The sequence below is a fragment of the Crocodylus porosus genome, unplaced genomic scaffold, assembly GCF_001723895.1.
Source record: "Crocodylus porosus isolate Cpor-Errol unplaced genomic scaffold, CroPor_comp1, whole genome shotgun sequence".
In the NCBI taxonomy this organism is placed as follows: Eukaryota; Metazoa; Chordata; order Crocodylia; family Crocodylidae; genus Crocodylus; species Crocodylus porosus.
This window is the reverse complement of record NW_017728918.1, coordinates 101,573,896-101,598,258: the sequence shown is the minus strand read 5'-3', so window position 1 is coordinate 101,598,258 and position 24,363 is coordinate 101,573,896. Positions and strand designations below refer to the sequence as shown.

Here is a 24,363-nt window from a genome sequence, read left to right as displayed (position 1 = left end):
GCAACTCTAATTGTAGCATCTCCTAACTTTTGAATTTGCCATTTGAATAACGTTCCTTTAGAGTGTGCACATGTATGTATGTCATCTCCAAGGTTTCTAAAAAACAACCCTGAAAAACTGGCCTCATATTGAAACCCATGTTGGTCTAAAGGTTTTAAGGTTTGTTGATTATCTGTGGCACAGACCTCTGCCTCTTGAATGGACACAGTAACCAAAAAGTTGTGTCACCCTTCATGCCAGGGGCAGGCAATTATTTTGGGTGGAGGGCCACTTGACAAGTTTTGATGAGCTATCAAGGGCCACATGGGTAGCCCTGCCCCTTGACAGTTGCCCCACCCCCTTGCCTCCATCTTAAGACTGAAAGTCCCATCCCTAATCCCTGACCTTTACCACTGGAAGTCCCTCCCCTTATCCCCCCAAATACTCCAGGGAAGGGGGGGGTTGCCACCTTAAGAACCCAGAAAAACAAATCATATGTTAAAAGTCAAACACCTACTACAACATATTTTAATTTTAGTACAAACATTTTTTTGAATTATTTGTGTTTGCGTACTGTGTATAGAGGTGATTTGCACAATAACTTTAAAATAAATTCTTAGTTTTGGATATTGTGTGCTATGTTTATGCAGGTGTGTATGGTAGTTGTGATCTGTGAGGTATGTGGGGTATGTGAGTATATGGTGGGCGTGTGTATAGGGGGTAAGATGTGGGGCAGTGTGGGGGAGGTTGTGTATATGTGGGAGGTTGTGGGGGCAGGGTGTGGGGACCCCCCCACATTTACTCCATGGTGCAGAAGCAGACAGGGAGTTCAGGGTGCAGGCACCCCATGGGTGGCACACCTCCAGCCAGCACTGTATATATATCACAGCAAGGGGCTGTCTTTGTCTGTATTGCCAGTGCTCCCTGCCACTCATGCACAGCCCATGCACTTGCACAGCAAGGAGGGAAGCCAAATGCTAGAGCCAGGTGCCTTCCCTGCTGGGGCTGCGCAGCATAGGAGAGATGCCCTGTGGGCTGGAGCACACTGCCTTCCCTACCGGGGCTGTGCTGCAAGGGAGGAAAGCCCCGGGTGCCTTCCTCTGGGGGGTGGGGAAGGCAGGCAGTCCCAGCCTGCAGAGCTTCTCTCCTGAGCTGTGCAGCCCCAGCAGGGAAGGCAGCTGGCTCCAGCTTGGGGAGCTTCCCTCCTGTGCTGTGTGAGCGCAGGGGCTGAGCCTGAGTGGCTATAATACAGACAGCCCAGAGGAGGCTGCACCCCTCGCCCTGATGTGCAGTACTGACCGGAAGCTGCATGCGGGCCTGCCGAGTCCCTTCCACCCATGAGGATAGGAGAAAGACAATAGTGTATGTTTGGGGAGTGGGTGACACGTGGGCACCTTGCTCCCACCATCATGGGTGGAAGGGCTGGCCAGTGCACAGTTTGTTGGAGGGCCCTGCAGGCCAGATGAAAGTGCTTGGCAGGCCGCATTTTGCCCACCCCTGCTTTATGCACTAGCACTCAAGGGGGAATAAGATGCTTTGCCAATGAGATACAAGAGCAACAGCCATATAGCCTGACACAGGCATAAGTATGCCAAAGCTAAAAAGGAATCCTATTTAGAAGGAAAAGTTTAAAGTAGAGAAGGAGCCAGGCATTTGAAAACAATTTATGGCCGATAAGGATGCCTCCACAGTGGAACTAAATAAAGTGCTATCAATTACACTGGCAAAAGGATTGATTATCTTCAGAGTGAAGGGCTCAAGGCAGCATGGAACTGTTCTCCATGCTGCATATGGGCAAGGTTAAATTTGGTAGGTTTTGTAACATATAATGAATGCTATAATTTCCAAGGCATGTACATGTTATATGCATTTATCCAATCCCAGGATCCAAACATTAACAGGATGATGTTAAGGCTAACAGTGCAAATTTTAATATTTTCATTCATACTTATCCATTTCATCCCTGAAATTTTTTTTTCTTCTTCTTCTTTTTTTTTTTTTTTTTTAAAACCAGAACAAGGCTTCTATTGCATCTAAAATTCAGGCTGCCCCACTGTGCTGCCCTGTAAACTACTAAACAGTAGCACTGGTTTCTCAAGGCCTTTCCCATCTATTCACTTGCAAAAATTGACATAGTAAAAAAATCTTGCACTTTGTCAAGAACAGCAGGCAGAGAAAAGGAAATATAAAAGAGAAAAACAAATTGCATTCCCAAGCCAGATGAAATACAGAAAAAAAAGCCATTTGTAAAATAAGACCGGGCTGTGTTTGGGCCTTTAAAAAAAAAAAGATACAACCCATCTGTGCTCCACTCATATGGTTATACATCAGCAGAGCTCCCTTTATGGTGGTGACACTGGAAGTCACCAGTACTTATCACTTTATTTATAATCATGAAGTAGCAACAATTCTCACTCTGAGGTTACAAACAACAGAAGCATAAAAAATACAAAGCAGATGGCATGTGGGATGAAAAACAGATAAAACAAAAGGCAAGAGGAAGAAACTTAAAAGTGAAAGCAATTATAAAAAGCACTGAATCAGAGTAAAGAACACTTATCAGCTTCAAGGCAATACAACACTAGCAGCAAGGCCAATAACTTTCAGGCCTGAATAAAAGTCCACTACTGAAGTCTTGTTCCCAAAGAAATCAACAGGAGTTCAATCACTGATTTCACTGGGGCAAGGATTTACCTTAAAAGTTCAACAAACAAAAAACCAGCAACACCTTGGAATAGAAATTGCAATTTAAAATGATGGTTTCAAAGGCATTTACTCACAAGCAATGATTTACTTACCTGTGACAAATGTACCACACACAAGTGCTTATGAACAAGGAGCTGAGATGTTAAGGACATCATAAATCCTATATTGCCCATGATAGGGCATAAACACATTATTGTTGTCAAGTACAAAAAAGTGCATATTTCATCACAATCACCTTATCTCTAGATATACAGATATCTTTAGACTTTCCAGATAGGCAGTCTGCAAGTTGTGTAAGTCCACTATGTTCTTTTTATTATCTACCAGCAGCCCTTCTCGGGCATGCCAGGATTTAACGCAGTGGGGCCCCAGTCCTTCATGAAACTCTGCACAACTACAGGGATCTAAACGGAGTTTCTAACAGAGCTGAGATCTCACGTGCTATATAGCTGCTTCTTTTCCTCTTAGGCCATAAGGTCTCATAACCCACATTTCTTCATTTTCTAATTACTTCCATCTGCCGGCAGTTTGCTTTCAGAACTAAGTAAGAGGAGTAAGCCTTCATTCTTTTGCCTAGAAAAATTTCCCTTCATCATAGTGCCTCTTGAGTGAGGCACAGGATTTCCATGGCAAATCATCTCATCATGTTCAGTGGTCCTTGGTTTTGTAGAAACTGGACTATGTTTGGGGTCCAAGGTAGCTGATCTGAATCTTTCCTGGTGAGCAGGTGAATTTGTTGGGATGGTCATCCATGCAGAAATTAAAAGAGCAAGAACCCATTAGGAGTCTTAATTGTAAACTAAAGACCATTACAACAGAAAAATCTGGCTTTGTAAAATTTCATATGCTTTTGAGAGTTTATAGACAGGGACATCAATGAAAAAAAATGCATTTTTAACTAAAACTATGCCTTGATAGCATACCTTGATTTCCTTCTCCTTTGCTGCTGTTTGGAAGGGTCTTTTAGGTGGGTTCAGACCTATCCCAAACAGCCTCCAGCCCCCTTTTCTGTCAGTATAAAGCCTGATACACCTACGTTATATTTCAATTTTAACCATGTTGCTTTAGTTATTGGTAAACACACTTTTCTGGGTCTGGGAAAGAGGATGATTATTACTGGGTGACAAAACAATACCAACTATCCACAAAGCAGTGTCAAATGAACAATGTCAGCAAACCAAGAAATTAACAGAAAAATGAATCTTTCCTCATGTTTCAACTGCAAAGAATTAAGCATCACTCCAGCATATATAGTCCATACACCAATTTCAAATGAAAGTTGATTTTCAAATGAAAGTTTGATTTTCAAGCTAGTAGAGTCCTTTTAAACGAGGGGTGGGCAAAATATGGCCTGTGGGCCGAATCCAGCCCACAAGGCCATTTTATCCGGCCTGTGAGGCCCCTAAAAAAAATGTAGAAAATTAATATTTCTCTGCCCTTGGTTCCTGTCAAAAATGACAGGAACCAAGGGCGGTAGGACCCAGGGGAAGCCCGGCAGGCTCCCACAACAGTGGGGCACATTGGGCCTTGCGGGAAGCCCCAGCCGGGGTTTCTGGGCTGGGAGCCACATGGCTGCCCTGACGCAGGAAGTGGTCCCTCCCCGCTCACGCCCAGTGCCCTGTGCTGCAGCTGCTTGTACCCGCTCTGGACAGCCCTGTGAGCATCTGCACTGTGGGGCACCAGGCATGGGAGGGACTGCTTCCCCACCACACTCAGCTTTTCCCTGGGCTCCTTCCCTGCGCAGAGAAAAGCAGCCCTTCACCCGCCCCATGGCCAACGCCCCACACTGCAGCCACCTGCAGCCTGCCTGTGCCTGCTCCAGACAGCCCCGTGTAGGCTGCGAGCACTTACAGTGTAGGGTGTCAGCCATGGGGCAGGTGAGGTGCTGCTTTTCCCCACGCTCAGCACCAGCTTCTTTCCTGCTGGCAACCAGGGGGTCAGGGCTGTGCGCTGCCCCCCACTTGTACCGCCGCGCTGGGGGAGGCACTGAGTGTGAGCCGGCAGGGAGCCAGTGGGAACATGGGGCCCGCACCAATGTCCCAGGGCCCGTGCCAGTGGGGCCCAGAGCAGGATGGCAGGAGCGTGGGGTCCCAGCTGGCAGCGGCTCTATGGAACTAAGCCAGCTTCCCCCTCCCTGCTGGTGCATCTCAGCCTGGCTCCACAGACCCCTGCCAGCCTGTGCCCCACTCTGGGCCCCACCTGTGCTGGCCCTGGGACACTGGTCCCAAGATGGTGACCAGGGGGTAGGGCACCTGTCAAAGGGTGGGGCTACCCATGCAGCCCTTGACAGCTTGCCAAAACTGGGTAAGCGGCCCTCCGCCCAAAGTAATTGCCTACCCCTGTTTTAAACCTTTGCAGCTGAGGTTCACATTTACTTTATTCTAGGAAGTCCCCAAACTCCTGCATTAGTGAAGACAAAATTAGAGTTTTTTGGGCTACAGCTGAGCACCTCCCAAGGTGTACAAAGGTTACACAATCCTGGTGATGACATTTGTTTTCTGCCTGTGTACCCACGTCCCACTTAATCACAATCCAATCTGACCTACTCAAATAGCAGACCACAAATTATTACCAAGTGAAATGGACTTTTCTCGACTGTAAGCAGCAGGGCTAGCAACACTTTGTGAAAGATAGGTGTCCACTGCTTCCACAGCAATCCTTGGTAGTTCATTGTTCCTGTCACACTACCTGCTATTTGACCACTCACTGACACTTGAGGCCAATGACAACGGTGTTTACTAACTAACCAGCCACTAACTAGTTTTTTGGTCACCTGGGCTGTATTTGCCACATAGCTGGATTGTAACTGGACAAGTACCAGAAAGTTGTCGCAGAAGAAAATTAGAAGTCCGCATGCTTTTAGCCAGAAGGCTTTCTGTCCGGTGTTACCAGAGCCATGACTAATAACTCAACATTAGAACCAAAGGGAGGTTGTGACACCCTAACAGGTCCACAGGATTTCCCTAGTCAGTATGTGTATCTATCTGCAGGCACTCAATCTTCAGCAGATACACCATCTAAGCTAGGATTTGGTAGCTAGCTTATTATTAGGCTTAGCAGGATTTGATGTTTAATGATAGATAGATAAACATGGATTTCACTTGACACTCACAGGCCAATAGAAAAATGTGTCAGTGGTAACCAGTGACATTTACATGAAGGAGATGTTAAAAAAATAAAATATAAAAAATCTGGGACATAGGTAAGAAATCCAGGGCAGGAAGATGCACACACACACACGCATGCATGCACACGCACGCATGCCCTCTGTAGGAATTGGGGCCATGCCAGCAAGACTGGGCTGAAAGGGGGATTGGAGAAGCAAGACTGGTAGCAGCAGGGAGCCAGGTGCCACCAGCTGCTCACTCTGCATAGGTTCCTGGCCCAGCCTTCATAGGAGTTTGATCCCTGCCCTAATCACATGGGGGCTGCACCAGGCCAGGCCATATTCTAAGGGAGTTTGGCCCCTACCCCAGCTACACAGGGGCTGGGCTGGGTTAGGCCAGGCACCAAGGGAGTTCGGCTCCTGCATGACTGGGACAGGGGCCAAATTCCTGCAGAGCCCAACCCCACCTTCCTGCAATTGGGACAAGGTCCAAAATCCCACAGAGGCCAGGCTGAGCTCCACAGGACTTTGACCCCTGTTCTGGCTGGGAACTAGGTAGAGCAAAGGGCCAGCGGCACCATGCTCCCAGCTGCTACCAGCCCTGCCTCTCCATAACCCTCCTCGCAGCACATCCTTACGGGCTCCTGCAGTGGCCATCGCATACATGTAGCTGGCAAAGCAAACCAAATTCTGGCATGCATCCACCAATGCATCTCAAGCAAAACCTGGGCTGTCATCCTCCTGCTTTACTCGGCCCTGGTGAGACCGCAGCTGGAGTACTGCGTCCAGGGAAGAAGTATTGAGGGGAACTTGGTGGCAGCCTATAATTATATAAGAGGGGTACATCAGGACTTGGGAGAACAGCTGTTCACCAGAGCTCCCCAAGGGATAACAAGGTCTTATGGCCATAAACTCCACAAAGGCCAATTTAGACTAGACTTAAGAAAAAAGGTTTTTTTACAGTCCAAGTGTCCAGGGTCTGGAATAACTCTGGACTCTTTCAAAAAAACATGGGCATGTTTTTCTTGCTGGAGTCACCTGATTCCAGCTGACTTCCTGCCTATGGTATGGGGGCTGGACTTGATGATCTCACAAGGTCCATTCCAGACCCTAATGTCTATGAAATCTATGAAATGTGTGTGCACACCAAACTCATAGAATCACAGAAGTAGGGTCAGAAGGGACCTTGTAGAACTTCAAGTCTGACCCCCTGCCTGGGCAGGAGAAAAACTGGGCTTAAATGACTCTAGCCAGGTAGGCATCAAGCCTCTTCCTAAAGACCCCCAGGGTAGGAGCCAGCACCACTTCCCTTGGAAGTTGGTTCCAGAGCCTAGCTGCCCTGACTGTGAAGTAGTTCTTAATGTCTAATCTAAACCTACTCTCCAACAATTATGGCCATTATTCCTTGTTATGCCAGGGGGCGCTCGGGGAAACAAGGTCTCTCCCAAGCCCTTCTGGTCCCCCCTAGTGAGTTTATAGATGACTGTTACCAGATCCCCCTTCATCCTTCTCTTGCGAAGGCTGAACGGGTTCAGGTCCTGCAGCTTCTCATTGTAGGGTCTACCCTCTTGTCCCTGGATCATGCGGGTGGCCCTCCTCTGGACCCTCTCTATGTTGTCCACATCCCTCCTGAAGTGCAGCGCACAGAACTGGACACAGTACTCCAGCTGTGGCCTGACCAGTGTTGCATAGAGGGTCAGGATCACCTCCTTGGCTCTACTTGAGATGCACCTGTGGATGCACGACAAGGTCTGGTTAGCCCTGCCAACCATGACCTCACATTGTCAGCCCATGTTCATCTTGGAGCCAATAATGACTTCAAGATCCCTTTCTGCCTCCCCGCTCTCAAGAAGGGAGTTGCCCATCTTATAAGTGTGCTGCTGGTTACTACTGCCCAAGTGCAGCACCCTGCACTTGTCAGTATTGAAATGCATCCTGTCTATGTCAGCCCACCCCTGTAACTTACCCAGGTCTTGCTGTAGTCTTTCCCTCTCTACTAGCATGCTCACCTCACCCCAAATTTTGGTATCATCAGCAAATTTAAACAGGTTGCTTTTCACCCTGTTGTCCAAATCGCTGATTAAGAGATTGAACAGCACCAAGCCCTGGGGGATTTGGCTGCCCACTTCCCCCCAGGCTGAATATGACTCGTCCACCACCATCCCTTGAGTACGACCCTTCAGCCAATCTACAATTCATCTGACTGTGTAGGCATCAATGCCACAGTCGCCTAGTTTTTTAACGAGGATGGGGTGGGAGACGGTGTCAAAGGCCTTGCTGGAGTCCAGAAAGACTACATCCGCGGTGACACCTGCATCCAGTGCTATTGTGACCTGATCATAAAAGGCAATCAGGTTGGTCTGACATGACCTGCCCTTAATGAAACCATGCCTATGAGGCTCTGTGGTGCTGCTCTGAATTCCAAGAGATACTGCTCTGTTGATGATAGCTGCTACTGCCTGCTTGCATGAAGGTATGGTTTATTGATTTATGGATATTTACTTTTTATATTACTAAATTATCTGCCCCTCCCCCCATGCATCCCTAATTTTGTGCAATCCTGAAAAATTAAATTGCTAGCAAACAAAATAAATGCTTGGAAATAAATAGATTTTAAATAAATACAAATTAAAGAAATAAATTCTGCCAAGCCTACTTGTTATCCATTCAGGGTGGATAACACTTGATAATCTCACCGTGCTGCCTAGCACAAAACTATTTGCTCTAAAGTCACAGAGAATGCACCAGGATAATCAAACAATCTTTATTTCCTTTTTCATTAACACTTACTAACTTGTAGTATTGAACACCCTCTAACCTTCATTTAAGGTGTTCAACATTCATGATAAAACATCCCTGAAAGCCTTCAAACAAAACCATGAAAAACCACACTTCAGCATTCCTAATGCATTTATTTTTTTCATAAATGTCTCACTGCTTACCTTAGAGCTATCAGGCATTCTTTAAAACTCATGAAACAGCAGAGTCCAATATATTTTACAGTCTTTCAACCTAACTGGGTTCAGCTGAAGTTAAATGAGTTCCTACATGGGCATGTCTGCAATTTAACTGAACTTTTCCCCCTGGAGTCAAACAAAAGAAACCCTAACCCGCTGTCTAGTTTGGCAGAATATTGTTAAAGACACTACAGTCTGGAAAGTTGCAGAACTACAGGGTTTCAGATGACCACCAACAGACCTGTAAATCACCTGTAAATACTTTATTTAAAATGATCTAAAATGACCACAAGCAAAAAGACACTGTTATTTAACCTCTTTTGATTCATAAATACAAAGTCCCTTACCACCATGTTGGAGCACTGCAAACCCTAAGAAATGGTTTCTTACTATACCAAAAGAATGCCACCAATTATTTTATGTATCTGGTGTCAGTGACCATCAGCACAGAATACAAGTGCTACTCAATCACAACACCACTTAACTGTTTCCTATAGGTATATCCAGTCTGAGTAATGACCCAGCCTGAGCCCTTTTAGCCTCTGAGAACACAGAACAATGGGGCATGGCAGACATCCATCCATACTTGTTCGCCTTGTAACTGAGATGGCTGCAATCGTCACATAAATATTCATGACTGTCTTTTTCCATATTATTGTGCTGGTTTTGAACACTGTAAATGAAAACAAACCAGAAAACGAAACAGATGGTGTGTGTGGTATGGAATGCTGAGAATTCAGACTACAGAAAGCACAGAAAGAGAAAGTACCATTAGGAAAGCTTAAATTAGACTGAGAATGAATCAGGGACTAGAAGACTTTTTCTGAAGAGAAGTGGCTGCCTTTGCAGTTGGTCCATATCAGGCTGCAGTTCCAGAAAGTAATTGATTTTAATAGGGATTTCCATGGAGTAACCTAAACAATCCCTTTTCTCATCTGTTCTTATACGTAGGAATGGTTCTTTACCTGTATAGGGAAAGGATCACAGGGGAATCTAAAATACAAAAAACAGTAAAGATTTGTAAACAAGAGTATTTTTTGCTTGCTCTCTTCACAAATTACCGATATCACTTCTGCACTTTTGCCTAAACAATTGCATGATTCTGATGGAGACACTAAAATGCCATAATCTAGGCAAAATTGTCATATTTTGGCATTAAAGTCCTGCAAGGTGTAGGCATGTGAGCAGATGAAAACCTGATGGCATTCAATACAGAGAAATGCAAGGTGCTCCACCTCTGCAATAAAAACCCACATTACACTTACAGGCTTAGCCATGCTACACTCGCTAGCACCATAGATTCATAGATGCTAGGATCAGAAAGGACCTCAAGAGATCATTGAGTCCAACCCCCTGCCTGGGCAGGAAAGAGCAGTGGGGTCAGATGACCCCAAGCCAGATGCCTATCCAGCCTTTTCTTAAAGACCCCCATGGTAGGGGAGAGCACCACCTCCCTTGGAAGCTGATTCCAAGTTTTGGTCACCCTTAGCATAAAGTTTTTCCTGATGTCTAACCTAAATCTGCTCTCTGTTATTTTGTGACCATTGCTCCTTGTTACCCCAAGAGGTGCCCTGGTGAACAGAACATCTTCAATTCCTTGCTGCATCCCCCAGTGAATTTGTAGGTGGCCCCAAGATCACCTCTCAGCCTTCTCTTGTGGCGGCTGAAGAGTTTCAGGACCCTTAGTTTCTCCTCACAGGGCTTGGCCTGTAAACCCTTAACCATATGAGTGGCTCTGGACCCTCTCAAGGTTATCCACATCCTTCTTAAAGCAAGGCACTCAGAACTGGACACAGTACTCCAACTGTGGTTTGACCAAGGTAACAGAACCAAGGAGGTGATACTTGCCCTCTATTTGTCACGCATCGTCTGATACATGAAAGTGCTTTGCTGATGATTTCGTCGTGCTGACAACTTACGTTCATCTCGGAGTCCACTACAACTCCAAGATCCCTTTCCGCTTCTGTGCTGCTGAGAGGGTCATTCCCCAGACAGTAAGCGTGTTGGATATTTTTATGCCTTAGGTGCAGCACTCTGCATTTGTCCCTGTTGTACTGAATCCTATTGTGTTCTGCCCACTTACCCAACCTGTCCAGGTCTGCCTGAAATCGTTCCCTACCCTCCAGAGTGTGTGCTTCACCCCACAATTTAGTATCATCCACAGATTTGGACAGAATACACTTCACGCCCATATCCAAGTCACTGACGAAGAGTTCAGGTCCAAGGACTGAGCCCTGCAGGACCCCACTGCCCACATCCTTCCAGGTTGATACCAACCCATCTACTACCACTCTCTGTGTGTGACCCCCAAGCCAATTTGCCATGATCAAAAGAGACTTGGGGGTCATGACTGATCACAAGATGAACATGAGCCACCAATGCAATACCACAGCTGGTAAAATGAACAAAACTCTGGCTTGCATCTACCGATGCATCTCAAGCAAGACCCAGGATGTCATCCTCCCACTGTACTCAGACGTGGTGAGGCCATAGCCAGAGTACTGCATCCAATTCTAGGCTCCACAATTAGGAAGGACGTGGAAAAGCTCAAGAGTCTAGAGGAGAGCCATGTGCATGATCAGAATAGGCTTTATGAAGAGAGGCTGTGAGCTATGGGACTCTTCAGCCTGGAGAAGCGCAGGCTCAGGGATGACATGGTAGCAGCCTATAACAGGGCATCAACAGGATCTGGGGGAACACCTGTTCACCAGAGCACCCCAGGAGGTGACAAAGTCCAATGGTCACAAACTCCTGCAAGATTGTTTTAGGGTGGACACAAGGGAAAACTTAGTTACTGTCCAAGCCCCCAGGGCCTGGAACAGACTTCCCCCAGAGGCGGTGCAAGCAGCTACCCTGGGCACTTTCAAGAAACAGGAATATGTATACAGTTCTGGTTCCTATATTCCAAAAAAAATGCTGAAGAATTGGAAAGTATTCCAAAAACAGCCATAACAATGACTCAAGAGCTGGCAACTTGCCACGGACTAATAATTTAGAGTGTTAACTGAGACATATATATATGGGTGGCAAGAATGTTTTGTGATATCTTTTACTGGACCTAGTATATAGCTGGGAGAGCTCCTAGACAAACTTTTAAGCATCAAGTGCCCTTCCTCAGGTCTAAGAAAGAGACAGGTTATATATACACCTAGTATGTGGAAAGAAAAATATTTGGCAGAAGAGAGCTGTTTCATTAACAAGATCCTGTATGTATAAGATAAAAGTTAAATTCGAATAAAAAAATATTGCACACATTTTTTAAAAGGTAAATAATCACTGCAACAGCTTGCAAAGAGATATGTTGAATTCTGCATCAGGTGAAGGCTATAATCAAGCCTGCAAATATTTCTAAAAAACAAGCCTAATAACTTGCTATTGAACTAGAACTAACATAGAAATCACTGGGTTCAGTTTTATCACCCGTATTATGCACTAGGTCAGACTATTAGTAAATGTCCTTTCTTATCCTACTATATACAAGCAAGTCTACATGGCACAATACAATGCCATCTGTTTTTCCTGACCTAGTTTCACTTGAGCTAACTTAGGCACTAGCAGCAACATATCCTTTAGAAACACCCCAAAGTCTACAACATACACAAGTTATCTAGAAACTGAAACTAACTTCTCAAATTGACAGTTCTGCTTTCTGAGGAAGCATAGACAGGGCAGCCTTTTTCTAAACAAAAGGAAGGGGTGAAGGAAAGCAGTCTAATCTGCATATCCTTTACTCTGAGATCACAGAATCAAAAGGCCAGCCTGTCCAGGTAAGAAGCAAGACATGAAGAAATAAGAAATAGCAGGGGTGGCCAACACATGGCACAAGTGGCCTCTGTGTGGCATACACAAATCAGAGAGGGGATGCTGTACTGTGTCACAAGCCATATGGCAGAGCAGAGATCAGGCAGGGAGCACAGAGTAGGGAGCAGAAAACAGTGCAACATACTGGGCAGAGAAAGGGTATCAGAGTGGCACCTAGGGAGGGTGCAAGGCTAGTTTGTGGCATGCCTGCCAAAAAGGTTGACCTTCCAATGCCCTAAAAGGAGTCCACTGATACAATACATGGAGTACTTGCCATCGGGATTTTTACAAATGAAATAACTGATTTCTGAGTCCTTCTAAAACTGGACAACGCAATTGATAAATGGTGCATAATTGTAAAGGAAAAGTCCAACAATTCTAGCTATTACTGAGCCCACCTAGACGCTGCCTACTATAACACATTTTGTTTTCAGGCCCAGCATATTTCAGAAGTGACTGACAGACTCACTTTCATCCTCAACAGGATGCCAGCATACAGAAAGTTCTATTAATACAAGAGCAGGGACCAGCAACTTATTTGCCTCAGGTCAGCACTTCTAACCACATGAATGTGGTATAATGATCCCAGAATTGGAAGGATGACAAATCTCTTCCCCCTTATTGACCCAAAAGCAAATCTTGACTATGCTGCTTTGCCTGGCATCCATTAAGCAATCCTCTGCAATACAGGCATGAGACATCTCCACCATCATTTGCGTTCCAACTTTCCCCTCAATGCCTACTGGCATAAAAGAGATACTGAGCTTTCTTTGTCCTCTATTTGTATGACAATTATCTTTTGTGTAAACCTCAGCTGCCAAGAACAGCAATCGACTGGCTCATACCCTCGACAAGACTGGGAAGATGGGCTGAAAAAGACCATCCCCACATGCTATGGATTCTTTCAAAGACCACTAATATTATTCAATATTCCCTACAACAATTGTACACAACACACCAGTCATCATCTAAGAATGCCTCTCGGCCTTCCAACTCTGTGCAGGACCCCAGGTGTGTTTCTCCTCCTACCACAGAGTTTCATGGAAGTGTTATAATTACTTAATCCCAAACTAACATAGGCTGCATGTCTAACTGTATTAATATACAACAACAACAACTGTGTACCTACATAGGTACCAAGCAGAGGGTCCCATGATGTCTTCCAAACCTACCAACTATAATTTTAGCATTTTCCTCAATAAAGTTTTTAAATGTGAACTTCCATCTTTGCAACATCCTCTCTGAAAGGTAGAGAGAGTTAGATAGCCATATTAGTCTCTGAACACCATTCTCTGAAAAGTAGTATAGGCACAAACGCTCACTCTTGTGACTACCGGCCTCACCTAGTGATCTCATTTGAACACTTTGTCAAAAAACCCTTTCTGAACAAATAGTATCTTTGCATTTGCTCCTTGAATTCATTTTCCAAATTGAATTCAGCCACATTTCAGCACTGAATGCAAGAAGCCCCATGTGATATCTCAAACAGCAAGCAGGAGGAGGAAAAATCAGGTCTCCAGGAGGTGAAATATTGTATATGAATACCTGAGTAATCCTGATCATATTTTCCAGAGTCTTGAAAACAGAAGACAATAAATAGAACTGCTCCAGCGAATACCTCTCACCTATCCTTTCAGCTGGTTTTGATTCACGCCAAGTTCAAAGAGAGGAGCTATCATTTCAACAATGGAAATGACAAATTAGAATCACAGCTGCCTCAGAGATTCTGCCATTCAGAAGACTATCACGAGAGAACAGTCCTTTGGGGAAAAGACAAGAAGAAGCCGATAGACCCAAGTTTGTACGCTGTATGTGTATGCATCATATTTTCTAGAAGCATTTCTCATTTCAGTCTGTGCTAGGTAGCAGAGAAAGAGAGGGCACTGAAAACAGCTTCCATGTTCTTCAAGAATTTCAAGTACTAAATTTCTTGAAAGATCTCAATATTGAGAAACACAATATTGATCCATTAAAAAGACTATGGACAATCCTGAGAAGTTTTAAACCTTTGAGTAGTCTTACTGATTACATTATGACTTCTCAAAAGAGCAAAATTACTCAGGGTTAAAACCTATGCAGGTTTCAGTCTACTATTCAGTTAACGCATAGACATTTTCTAGATACAAGGATTAGAGAGAGGAATAGAATTAGAAAATGGATTTTTTTTAAATTCTTGGTATGCTTTCAGTTTTCAAGATCTGTATGGCTGTTTAAACAATCTTCTTTTAGACACGCACACACACATTTGCTTCTTGATGTTTCTTTCTGCAACATGCAGTGATCTTTTATTCTTGACTTAAAATACTGGCAAACATCTTGAAGAAAAAAGTGCTAGTATTTGTTTATTTAGTAGCCTAAAAAGATTCCTTCAAGATGCACATTACATATTACCCAAATACAGGTCCTCAGTATTATTCACTTCACAGCAGTTTCACACAAATCCTAAACACTACCCATTTTAGAAGTCCATCATTCTGTACTAGTACATGAATATAATTGACTCACAGAAGTGCAATGGTTGAAGATTTTAAAGTAAATAACAAATCCACTAAAGAGCATTAGCTTGAAAGACTAACGGCAAGGGGAGAGCTGCTACACAGCAAGGCCCCGAGACAGCAGACTGCCTCAGCACAGGTGAAACCATCTATTCCCACAGAGTCCCAGTGAAGTCAATCAGGATGCGCCCAGGTGCCAAGCTGCACCTGTTCAAACGAAGCAGCAAGATCCAGGCCTAAATTAATCCACTTTTGCACACCCAACCCTACTTCTTGGCCACCGATTTCACTGCCCAGTTAACAGAGGCAGATATTTGGGTAAATGTGGTATCTATCTTTTATTAGAACTAACTGTTCAACTATTCAGTTGGTATAATAAAAAGATATCACATTTACCCAAATAACCTTGTCTGCCTCTATCCTTAGACCAACACGGCTGCAACCAACGCCCCAGTTCACAGAAAGGAATTCTGCTGCCCAGTGAAGAAAAGAGCACACAGCACAAACATTATCGAGAGCCAACGTTAGGATGCTTTGGGTTGCATTAGCAAACCACCCGGAGACTGACGCACCAGAGGCAGAGATTGCAAAACCAGGACAACAATCCAGGCATACAGGGAAAGGGTTAAAAACAGAGAAATACAATGGGGTACTGGCAGAGTCTGGGTTCACAGGCGCCTCCCTGGACAACCCTTGTTTTCTCAGGGGTCAAACCTCTGATAGGTTCAGGAGGCTTAGACAGGTTTATGAGGCATAGAGATTAGTACTAACACGGAGCTGGTCTGGGTACCATATCACGGAGCTGGTTGGAGAGGTAAAACCCTGGTGCCAGGGTTAGAGGGGTACCTAACTACAGGTGGTTTAGCTGGGTAAAGCTGCAGCTGCCTGGGAGGGGTTGACAGGTATAAAGACAAGTAGTGGGTCGGGTCGGGGGGTTAGATGGGCAACAACACTGTAGCTAGCTTGCTACTAAAACCAAACAGCTGGTTGGGAGGGTTTACTAGGTAAAAAACACATGGGGGGTGGGGCGGTTTTTATGTGCTAACCAAACCCTCACTCCTACCATTCACCGGCTTGCTGCCCGTCTGAAATCAGTGCCAAAGCAGGGGAAGGATCCCATCTGCTCCTTGCGATACATGCTGGAGGGCCGGCAGGCGGCCTCCCGCGGGAAGGGCTAAGCGCTCCCGCCGGGTCTCCGCATCCGCATGGTGGGGCCGCGGGCTCCCCCCGGCCGCCCGGCGTGCGTCCTGCCGGCGACGCCGCCCCGCACGCAGCAACGCGGACAAACGCACAGCCAGGGGCACCCCGCCCCCAGCCCAGCTCTCGCCCTTGGCCCCGCCGCATTGTTGTGCTGCGCCCCACTGTCGCCTCTGCAACATTCAAGCCCGCGTTTCCCCCCCGGCTGCGCACCTGGCGGGCGGGCATTCCCGGCGGGAGGCAGCCCCGGGGGTGCAGGGATGCTCCGCTCCGCTCCGCTCTGGCTCCGGCTCCAGCTGCAGACGAGCCTCCAGCGCCGCCGCAGCTCAGCCCCGCCGCCGCCCCCGCTCCAACTCCTGCTCCCGCCTCCTCTCCTACCTCCCTGCCGCCTCCTCTGAGGGAGGGCCGCGCTTCTCCCTGCCAGGCCTCCGGGCGGCTGCTTTGCTTTGCCGAGGTCCCCCTCGGCCAGCCTGATTGAAGACGGGCAGCATTAAGCTTAAAAGCCAGGCTGGCTTCAGCATCGAGATCTTAAAAGACAGAAAGGCTGCCTGGCCTCAGGACTGAAGTCTTAAAAGACTGGAGTCTTAAAAGACCCAGACACAGAAAGGCCAGCTGCCCTAGGACTGAAATCCTAAAAGACAGGCAAGCCGGCTGGCCCTAGGACGGAAATCTTGAAAGACTGGAGCCTTAAAAAACAGAGACAGAAAGGCCAGTTAGCCTCAGCATCTGAACAGCCAGACAAGCAAGGAAGGCCATTTATTTTATTTCTTTTTTTAACTTAGAAGGCCCAAACCTGCAGTTGAATGCAGTTGGCGCTACATTGTATCCCCCGAAGCAGAAGTGACCAAAATGACCACATTCTTGAAAATCCCAAATGTTGACTGGAAAATTCAACAAAAAAAATCTTTATTTTTTGTGGTAAACACAAGTGCCTCGAGATTTCCTCCTTACTGCACATGCTGCTTCTGGCCTGCTGGGGGGGTTTTCCACATGAAACAAAAAAAAAAGAGGGGAGAGAGCAACAAAAATAAATATGTGCAAAAAAAGGGTGGCTCCACATAGTAGGGCTGTGCTCTTAGCAGCCAGCCTAACTAGGACCCATCCCTCTCTTCCTCCTCTGGTCTATTGTGTGTCATGCTCCGAGCTGCAGTGCTGAGACTTCAGACGCAGGCCCCAGGATTTTAGTAAATCCATAGATTCCAGCACTGCAGGCCAAAAGCCTGAGGTTAGACACAAAATCCCCGAAGCTCAGAAATGTAGACTCTGATAATATTGTAAGCAATAATGCATAAAAGCAAGTGATGCTTCACATGAGCTCTTGAATATTATCTTATGTAATAATTTTAAAGTAGCATAGCTGTTAGGATGTTTATATGCAAGACTTATTTCCCAAAAAGTGTAAACACCCACCAATGCTAAGCCCCAGTCTAAAAGTTTTTTTAATATAAACACACACATATGCACTTATTTTGGAATGTATAAGTTTACGTTTTAAAACAGTATTTAAAACTTTGTCCTTCCATACATGGACCTAAGAGTGCTTCACAAATGCTAGCAAGTTGAACCTTGCTACAATCAATACAGTATTTTAAATCCTATTTGATAGAAAATAAAATGGAAGCAGAGAGTAACTGCTAACAATCCAGACCATCTGATCCACAGATCCTGAGCCAAGTATGTTTGGAGCAAAATGCCTAATCAGTCCCTTAGAGTAAATGTTCCAGAGGTGAGACATGAAGTTTGAACTACTTGTAGATTTTCTTTAAGATTACGGTTTTCACTTCTGCAGGACACATACCCTAGGTACATTTTTTTTAAATGCAACCCAGTAAGATTTCTATACTATTGCTTTTTAAACTTAAAAGCGGGCAAGACTGAAGGGATGCTGGTTAAAAGGAAATTTTCCAGAGCAGGGATTCTGTGTTTACACTGCCATATACGCAGACCCCCACACCTATACCCCCTCACACTCCAGCCACCCTCCCCATGCACACAAGCCCCCACAAACCCCACACCAACCAACACTCCACATCTCCACACCCCCACCCCCACATGCTCCCTCACCCCACATACCCACGCACCCACAGCCCCCTACAAACCTATACCCACTCACCACAATATACAAGAGTAAGACTTCATTTTAAGGTATTGTACAATCACCTTTGTGTACACTGCACAAACACATGTAGATTCATAGATTCACAGATGTTAGGGTCGGAAGGGACCTCTCTAGATCTTTGAGTCCGACCCCCTGCATAGGCAGGAAAGAGTGCTGGGTTCAGATGACGCCAGCCAGAGATGCCCATCCAATCTCCTCTTGGAGAGGAGATTGGATGTAAATCAAGACAAAAATATTTTTTGAAATCAAATTAATGAATCCTGTAGATGTTCGCTTTGTAGAATATGATTTGGTGTTTTGCTAGTTCTGAGATGGTGAAGCCCTCTGCTGAAAGAAGTACTTCTGGGGGCAAGGGGAGGGACTTCTGGTAGTAAAGGTCAGGGGTTAGGGGGCGGATGATCAGGGGGTGGGGCACCTGTCAAGGGCAGCCCTTGACAGCTTGCCAAAACTCAGTAAGCCGAAATAATTAACCACCCCTGTGCTACAGAAAGGCAACCAGACACATCCCAGCCTATGACAAATGTAAAACTAGGGGTTGGAAGATGGATCTTACTGAAAGACCGGATGATACATTTTGATTTTTTCTCCATAAAAATTCCCTTTTGTACTGCAAACAGGTAAACAGGTATAAAATTTCAGCTCCAATGTTATTTATTTCCAGACAGTATAAGAGCCTGATAATGTAAGAGCTTATGATGACATGGCAAACATATCAATATCATTTAAAAGCCCTTGTGAAAATCAAGACACATCAGTATCTTTATAAATACTAAAGTGGGCACTTTGAATAGTAACCTTTTTGAAGGGTGCTAGTAAATTCACAAAAAAACATATATTATAGTGCTTACTGCCTTGCAAAAGAGCCAGGCAGCAGGGATGAGGGATCAGCCATGCAGTGACAAGCCTGAGCCTGCTCTTACCTGCTTCTTTCAGTCATCACACCTCACAGCACCCTTCAAAACATCTCACTGCATGTAGGATACCACATCATCCTGGCTGAGAATCACTGTTCTAGGTCTGCTTAAAGTATTTTTATCTAAGACAACTAAGGATAACCTCAAACTAATTCCTTACTATATTTGGAATTTGTATAAGACTAGAATCAAAAGCAGTTAGCAGAGGAAACTAAACTAATAACCCATGTATTTTATATAGTTGTCAGTCATATGCAGATATACAGTCCATCTGAAAAAAAAAATCAGACCACTTATTTACAAGGTCAGATTTAGATATGGATACAGAAATCCGAAAGCTTTGGGTTACAGTGCCTTTAATAGCAGACTGTTGTTTTCTATTCATTTTAATTGCTCATGGACATTTCTTCTTCATAAGTGGACAGAAAGCTCTGTTTCATATATTATATTCCTGCACCATTTGGAAATATTGATATAAGCCCAAACAGCAGCTTCCCTGTTAGCAGGAGGCAAAATAACTAACAGTTTTACTGATGAGTTGTTCTAGCTACATCTGGGAAGTCACAAGAGACATAAATGGAAGGATATTGTTTCCCTCAGTACTACAAGTTAGCTATACAAAGAAAAGAGACGGGCGTATCTTCACATTAGCATATAAGAACATGCAGAGGCACCTTTAGGATCTCCCTGGTGGTTGAGTGGCTCACATTTGCCTTCCTCAACTCAGGTTTGCTTCCCAAGAAGGGAAGCAAGTTCTGTTTCAGCTTTATCAATTTTAGTAGGCACCCACTGCTCCTCTGGATCATGGTGTCCGTGTAAGAAGAGGTGGGCAATTTCTTTGGGTAGAGGGCCGCTTACTGAGTTTTGGCAAGCTGTTGAGGGCTGCATGGGTAAGCCCACCCCCTAAGCATCATCTTGTGACAGGAAGTCCCGCCCCCTAATCCCAGACCTTTGCTGCCAGATGTCCCTCCCCTTGTCCATGGAAGTACTGCTTTCAGCAACGGGTTTTGCCATCTTGGAACCAGAAAAATACCAAATTACATTCTAAAACAAAACATCTATAACATTCATTAATTTGATTTCAAAAAATATTTCTGTCTTGATTTACATGCGTTTGTGCAGTGCTCATAGAGGTAGCTTAAAATGAAGTCTTACGCTTCTATATTATGGCAGGTGCATATATGTTTGTGTGGGGTGAGGGAGCATGTGGGTGTGTGGAGATGTGGGGTGTTGTGGGTGTGGGGTTTGTGGGGGGCTGTGTGTGTGGGAAAATGGCTGGAGTGGGTGAGGAGGTCTGGGGATGAGGGTCTTCATGTATGGCAGTGGGGGGGGTGCATGCGTATGGTAGGTCTGCATGTGAGACTTGCCCTACAAACACACACATACTGCTGGCACATACACACACACCCACACAGTCCCTCCCTGCTCTCACACAGGCACACACATGCGCACACAAAGTACCAGCACAGTCCCACGCTCCCCGATCCTGCAGCCGAGTGCAGGGGCAGGAAGCAGGGAAATGGCTGGGGGTGGGGCAGGCTGGACTGGGCTCCTGCCTCCTGCTGCCAGCTCCCCCTGGGTCTTACTGCCCTGGACTCCTGTCATCTTTGACAGGCAACCAGGAGCAAATAAATCTTAATTTACTAAATTGAGGGGGGGAGGGCACCGAGAGCCGGATTCACCCCATGGGCCATATTTTGCCCACTCCTGGTGTAAGAGGTGTAGTCAGAAAGACCTTCAACATGTACATCTAGGCAAGAATATGGAGGAGTGGAGGCTGCCCAAGACCTACCATCCCCCTTTTAGATCATAGAGATAAAATCTAAAGGCCAAACTGAGTCCAGGGCTAGGGAAAGACATTCAAAAAGCCAGAGCCTGAATTGTTACTCCCCCACGCAATCTGCTGTAGCTCTGCCTGCCCCATTCCTGCCCGCAGTGCAGCCCCCAACTGGGAAGAGACTTGTGCTCCCAGGACACCATCACAGGGGCTCCTGCCCTGTCAGAATCTCTCCTCCCTTGCTGCTCCAGCAGAAGGGGCAGGGGCGTGGCTGGAGGCCAGCCAACATGGCCCCTTAGACGAAGGGGGGCAGGGAGGGGGCTTATTTCCCTGCTTATCTGCGCAGGGAGCGATTGGCAGAGGCAGTGGTCAGGGTTAGCAGACTCCAGCTGTGGTTCCTTGAGGCAGAGGAGAGAATAAACCCTCTCCCTGCCCCATTTGCCTCAGGGGGCCATGCCAGCCAGCGCCTGGCCATGCCCCCATGCCTGTAGAAGCAAGCCGGTAGGAACACTGATGCAAGCTGCTGCACCCTGGCCAGGCAGACCCCAGCTGGGGTCCATGCTGCTGAGACAGGGAACAGATGTGGGAATTATACCCCTATCTCCATTTGCTTCACGCTGCTGCTGGAGCTGGCCATGCCCTTGCCCTTGCCACTGGAGCCATGAGCAGAGAATACCTAGTAGGGTCTTCAGCACCCTGCCCAGGTAGATCCCAGCTGGGGTCTGTGCTACTGGGACAGAGAAGGGAGGGAGAAATAAACCTCTTCCCTGCCCACTTTGCTTTACAGGGGCCAGCATCTGGCCATGCCCCCACCCCTGCTCTGGCTAGAGAGTAGAGGGTCAGGGGCCATAGGGGAGGCACAAGGGGCCTCCCCTGAGATCTGCCGTCGCTGAACAGGGAGTGGGGGCACCGAGAGAAATGCCAGCCAGTGTCCCTCCTGAGAGTGGCACCAGCCAGGGAGTGGGGGCACCTAGAAAAGCATCGGTGGCACTTCCAGTTTTGCTGCCGGCACTTCCAGGGTCAGTGATCGACAGTCCTTCCCCCCCCCCCGTCAGTGATCAGCCATTAGAAAACGACCCCTGCCCCCATCAGCGATCAGCTGCTGGTGCTCCCCCATACTTAGGAGGCATCACCCATGGCAAGCCCAGCCCTATTCCGCTAGAGCAGAGAACACAGCCCAGCCCCACCCCGCCCAGGGCTGCAGAGCATGCTGGGAGACCCTGGTTTAAACTTAGGCCAGGAAGGGGTCTGAGGCTGAAGTTCCCTAAACCGGTTTGAGCCAAATCAGTTAAGTCTGATACTGCATTCAACCAGGTTTATCTCAAACCAGTTTTTGGCCATTTTGAAACTGGTTTGTTTGCACTCAATGAATGTTTTGCTACAAGTTTAAACCAGTTTCTGCTCACTAAACCAATTTATGTGTAACTTCTGTCCCTAGTCCAGACGTTCAGTGCCTTAATGGTTGTAGCTTCTGCCAGACAGTAACAGATTAGAGCTGCTGCTGACTGCCTAATGCCTCAGCAAGAGCACATTTCAGTCAGGGCAAAGTTCTTTAGCCTTTCTCCAACCCTGGAATACCCACAAAGCAGTGGGGGTTTTGAGGCACTCTATACCAGGTGCAGCTGGTGAATTCAGACTGGTGGGGCAGATGCAACATCACACAGGTGTGGGTGGGGGAGAGGTACAGCTGGCTGGACACTCAGGCTAGGAGCAGGGAGGCTGCAAACCCCCCCACCTCCCAGCTGGCTTCAAAACCCTCCATCCCGGCTCCCATCTGCCACTTCACCCGCCCCACCAGTCTGAGTTCACCAGCCACACCTGCCCTATACTCAAGTTACTCTGGAGGTTGCAATATTGTAATATTTTATAGGGGCTACCCCACCATGTTGCCAGGAGGCCTTCCAGTTGGATGCTGTTTATGGGCATACCCAGGACCCACTGTAAGGTAAATGTTTTGTGCTACTATTCACACTGTGATACAGGAATCCTCACTAAAATGGTTAGAATTCTTTCCAGCTAGAGAGAGTAATGCTGAATGTATAAGCCTGAGGATCTTCTGTGATTTTAACACAAAGAAAGTGCAGACAATCCAGTTCTCTCTTAAAACATGCTCTTAACTTGCAAGACTGCATTAAGACAGATTTTAATTAAGTTTCAAGTTTCACTGCCCCAGCCAGTTCCCTACACCTGGTATCAGAAAGGTATTATGCTCTGCAAACACACAGTTGGCAAATGCAATTTGAGATAGTCTTCACGTGTCTCTGAAATAGCAGCGATTGGTCACACCTGGACATGGCACACCTTTCTGAGGCAGCATAAAGCAGTGATTCTCAGTCCTTTTTTTTACCAGGACCCATTTGTAAACATCAATGGCTAGTCCTGACCCAGTGCCCCTCAACTCCCAGACACCAGCCTCCCAGTATGTGGGGCGGGTGTGTGTGGGGCAAGCAGTCTCTCACAGGCTGGAACTCTAGTAGCCTGCAAGGGAAAAGCCAGAGTTTCCTGCATTTCTCTCCTTTAAAGAAGAATATGTTTTTAAAATTTGTTGATTCATTTTCAGGTTTGTTTGTGACTCTTTCATATATTCTTGCAACCCACAGGTCAAGAAATGCTGGCATAAAGACTCTATGCTGTGGTGACTGCAACTCAATCGTAGCCAAGCTAGCTCAGGTTTTATAATAGTATAGCTATGGTAACACAGAGTTCAGGCCACACTGCAAAAACACTCCAGAGTAAATTAAATACTCTGGCAGTTCACAGCAGTCTGCTCAGCAGCAGGTTAATATCCAAAATAATTCAAGCAAGTCTTCTATGTTGCACTAATAGCAGCTTTTGAAGTCCCCTTAGGTATCTGGTTTGTGCATCTTGCTCCCATGTTCAGAGTTATATTGATCACCCGATTTAGCCTTAGGAAGGAAATTTTCTGTTGGGTCAGATTGGCAGGGACCTTCTTCTCCAGACTTTTTCTGCTGGGATTCACATAGGAATCTCTCACCTAATCAATTCTCTGACTTGGCAGGGGGTTGGGCGGGGCGGTGGGGGGGCAGCACTCAGGCATTGGTTACACTTTAGTGTCTCATTTTTTTACTTGAGACACACAATTTACCTTCCCTGAGGTCCAGAACACTTTGGTCAAACTGAAGTGTCACTTATGTCAAATTAAGAGTACCCAGGTAAAATTAATGGCCTGTGACATGCAGGTCAGATTAAATCTAATGGTTCCCTTCTGGCCTAAAATATGAAATATCCTTGGTCACCAAATATAAAAGCAATCAGTTACAACAAGTTGTCACAATATGAATTAACACAGCC

General features: G+C 46.2%; 1 long non-coding RNA gene across 1 annotated transcript in view; it reads right to left on the bottom strand.

Moving 5' to 3' along the window:
- Nucleotides 1-16,582, bottom strand: part of LOC109311991 — a 38,669-nt gene extending 22,087 nt beyond the window's left edge. The window contains exon 1 of the long non-coding RNA XR_002101677.1: nt 16,455-16,582. This is a non-coding gene — a long non-coding RNA (uncharacterized LOC109311991). The remainder of the gene's footprint in view (nt 1-16,454) is intronic.
- Nucleotides 16,583-24,363: the final 7,781 nt, after the last annotated feature.